The sequence below is a fragment of the Elephas maximus genome, chromosome X (assembly GCF_024166365.1).
Source record: "Elephas maximus indicus isolate mEleMax1 chromosome X, mEleMax1 primary haplotype, whole genome shotgun sequence".
NCBI lineage: Eukaryota > Metazoa > Chordata > Mammalia > Proboscidea > Elephantidae > Elephas > Elephas maximus.
The window spans coordinates 6,072,496-6,076,626 of NC_064846.1; the positions used below are offsets into that span (position 1 = coordinate 6,072,496).

General features: G+C 43.0%; 1 non-coding gene across 1 annotated transcript; it reads right to left on the bottom strand.

Annotated features, from left to right (window-relative positions):
• Window positions 1-382: 382 nt before the first annotated feature.
• LOC126069780 (U6 spliceosomal RNA) lies at window positions 383-489 on the bottom strand. Its single transcript, XR_007516051.1, has one exon. It is a non-coding gene; the product is annotated as a U6 spliceosomal RNA (small nuclear RNA).
• Window positions 490-4,131: the final 3,642 nt, after the last annotated feature.

Below are 4,131 nucleotides of genomic sequence, written 5' to 3' on the forward strand. Positions count from 1 at the left end.
ATATGTATAAATGGCTTTTGGTAGAATAGACATTTTTACTATGTTAAGTCTTCCTATCCATGAGCAGGGTATGTTTTTCCACTTAAGTATGTCCTTTTGAATTTCTTGTAGCAGAGTTTTATAGTTTTCTTTGTATAGGTCTTTTGCATCCTTGGTAAGATTTATTCCTAAGTATTTTATCTTCTTGGGGGCTACTGTGAATGGTATTGATTTGGTTATTTCCTCTTCAGTGTTCTTTTTGTTGATGTAGAGGAATCCAAGTGATTTTTGTATGTTTATTTTATAACCTGAGACGCTTCCAAACTCTTCTATTAGTTTCAGTAGTTTTCTGGCAGATTCCTTAGGGTTTTCCATGTATACGATCATGTCATCTGCAAATAGTAAAAATATGGAACGCTTCACGAATTTGCGTGTCATCCTTGCGCAGGGGCCATGCTAATCTTCTCTGTATCGTTCCAATTTTAGTATATGTGCTGCCGAAGCGAGCACTACTCCTCTTCTTTTTTCTTATTGTTTGCTTGATATATTTTTTTTCCATCCTTTGAGTTTTAGTTTGTTTGTGTCTCTAAGTCTAAGGTGTGTCTCTTGTAGGCAGCATATAGATGGATCGTGTTTCTTTATCCAGTCTGTGACTCTCTGTCTCTTTATTGGTGCATTTAGTCCATTTACATTCAGGGTAATTATAGATAAATAAGTGTTTAGTGTTGTCATTTTGATGCCTTTTTATGTGTATTGTTGACAATTTCATTTTTCCACTTACTTTTTTGTGCTGAGACGTTTTTCTTTGTAAATTGTGAGATCCTCCTTTTCATAGTATTTGACTTTATGTTTGTTGAGTCGTTACATTTTCCTTGGCTTTTAATTTGAGTTGTGGATTTGTTATACCTCTTTGTGGTTACCTTAATATTTACCCTTATTTTTCTAAATAAAACCTAACTTCTATTGTCCTATATCGCCTTGTATCCCTCTCCATATGGCAGTTCTATGCCACCTGTATTTAGTCCCTCTTTTTGATTCTTGTGATCTTTTACATATTGACTTCAGTGAGTCCCTGTTATGAGCATTTTTTTAAATTAATCTTAATTTGTTTGATTTCCCTATTTGAGTTGATATCAGGATGTTCTGTTTTGTGACTTTGTGTTGTGCTGGTATCTGATATTATTGGTTTTCTGACCAAACAATTTCCTTTGGTATTTCTTGTAGCTTTGGTTTGTTTTTTGCAAATTCTCTAAGCTTGTGTTTATCTGTAAATATCTTAATTTCGCCTTCATATTTCAGAGAGAGTTTTGCTGGATATATGATCCTTGGCTGGCAGTTTTTCTCCTTCAGTGCTCTGTATATGTCATCCCATTGCCTTCTCGCCTGCATGGTTTCTGCTGAGTAGTCTGAACTTATTCTTATTGATTCTCCCTTGAAGGAGACCTTTCTTTTCTCCCTGGCTGCTTTTAAAATTTTCTCTTTATCTTTGGTTTTGGCAAGTTTGATGATAGTATGTCTTGGTGTTTTTCTTTTTGGGTCAGTCTTAAATGGGGTTCGATGCGCATCTTGGATAGATATCCTTTCGTCTTTCATGATGTCAGGGAAGTTTTCTGTCAGCAGATCTTCAATTATTTTCTCCGTGTTTTCTGTCCTCCCTCCCTGTTCTGGGACTCCAATCACACGCAAGTTATCCTTCTTGATAGAGTCCCACATGATTCTTAGGGTTTCTTCATTTTTTTTTAATTCTTTTAGCTGATTTTTTTCAGCTATGTTGGTGTTAATTCCCTGGTCCTCCAGATTTCCCAGTCTGCATTCTAATTGCTCGAGTTTGGTCCTCTGACTTCCTATTGCATTGTCTAATTCTGTAATTTTATTGTTAATCTTTTGGATTTCTGCATGCTGTCTCTCTATGGATTCTTGCAACTTATTAATTTTTCCACTATGTTCTTGAATAATCTTTTTGAGTTCTTCAACTGTTTTATCAGTGTGTTCCTCGGCTTTTTCTGCAGTTTGCCTTATTTCATTTCTGAGGTCATCCCTGATGTCTTGAAGCATTCTGTAAATTAGTTTTTTATATTCTGTATCTGATAATTCCAGGATTGTATCTTCATTTGGGAAAGATTTTGATTCTTTTGTTTGGGGGGTTGTAGAAGCTGTCATGGTCTGCTTCTTTATGTGGTTTGATATCGACTGCTGTCTCCGAGCCATCACTAAGATATAGTAGTGGTTTGTTCTATAATTGTTCACTGAGTCTTATCTTGTTTTGTTTTCTTTCAATATACGTGGATGGGCTACTAGATTGTGCTGTCTTGTTTGTTGTAGCCCTTGACTTACTTATGACCTATTACCGGCTGATTTGGGCTGTTGCCAGATATATATGCCTGAGTCTATTCACTATTCTTGAGTAGAATCTGATTTTGGGTCATCAAGTGTGTGCTGCACCCTAACACCTATCCACCTCGAGAAGTAGTGGTGATAGTTGTGTGCACCAGATTCTATTAGCAGCTGGGGTTCACCCTCCGGGGGGGGCAGGATGCTGACAGGCTTCCCCCAAGTGCCAGTGAGGTAGGTGTGTCTCTATTCCTGCAGCACCTTGGTGGGAGGGCACTGCAGCTGTACCTTAGGCCCCCAATGCAAGTACCTCTACTGATTGGTAGGTGTCACCCTCCTTAGACCCCTAAGGCAAGAGGCTAGGTGGTCTGGGGGGAGCTTCAGCCCTCAGTTCCCTGTTGTGGGTCAGTTAGGGCTCTGTTGAATAAGCAGAGATATCAGACCTGGGAAACTTGTTTTTCCAGTAAATCCGCCAAAAAAAAATGCAGTCAGATCCCTATCAGAACTGCCTTTGGATTATAATCGCCACCTTGTTCCGTGTAAGGATGAAAGCCCAGGATTTGGGTCATATATGCTTGGCTGGAGCTGGTTCTGTGTTTTTAGTCCAATTAGGGAAGGATTTTTGGTCCCTGGGTTTTTTGTGGTTGCTTCTCTTAGGCCGGAGGAATGGGTTAGGAAAAGACCACAAAAAAAGGGAAAAGCAAAGCCGTCGCGGAGCCGGAGCCATTCTCCCTCTGGCTCAGGAAATTCCAATGTTAATGAAGCCGCCTGGGAAGGGGAGGGGGGGTTCAGAAAAACAGGAGAGTAGCACCCCGGAATATAGCCAAAGTTGCTTATCTTGCTTGGGATGACTATTTTATCTGTCGCCTATGTGTGTGTGCTGGCTGTGTGGAGATTGCCCCCGAGGGTCTGGCCCGCTAAAGCTGCCAGTCCAAAGCCCAGCGTCAAGGTTCCCCTGCTGGGACGCTGCACTCCCAGCTCCAAAACTAGTCACTGCCTCCCGGGGACTTCTCGTCCCGCCAGCTGCGTTGCCACGCCACCCCCGCGGACCGGCTGGGCCCCCTCCTGGGGTTAGGTTAGGGGAGTAGGGCTGCGCCCTGTGTTTGTGCCGTGAGCGGATGCTGTGTCCGGCTCCCCTGCACCCAGTCCAAAGCCCGGCGCCAAGGTTCCCCAGCTGGGACGCTGCACTCCTGGCTCCAAAACCAGCCACTGCCTCCCAGGGACTTCTCCCACCAGCCGCATCGCCACACTGCCCGCGCGGACCAGCTGGGCCCCCTCCCGGGGTCAGTTCAGGGTGGTAGGGCTGCGCCCCTTGTTTGCGCTGTCACAAGATTTTGTGTCCAGCTCCCCTGGGCCTAGTCCTAAGCCCGGCGCCAAGGTTACCTGACTGGGACGCTGGCTCCAGGCTCCGAAAACAGTCGCTGCTTCCCCGTAGTTGTTCGTTCTCCGTCTCTGTCACTCAGGTCAACTCTTTAAATCTGTGTTTGTTGCTCAGGGTTCATAGATCGTTATGTATGTGATCGATTCACTTGTTTTTCCGAGTCTTTGTTGCAAGAGGGATCCGAGGTAGCGTCTACGTAGTCAGCCATCTTGGCCCCTTGAATTGCTTTTTGCAACTTTGTCAAAACTCAGTTGGTCATATTTGTGTGGGTCTATTTCTGGGTTCTCTATTTGGATCTATGTGCCTATCGCACTGCCAAGCCCCATTGTCTTGATTACTGTAGCTATATAATAGGCTTTAATATTGAGTAAAGTAATTCTTCCTACTTTAGTTTTCTTTTTCAAAATTGTTTTAGCTATTCTAGTCCTTTTGCTTTTCCA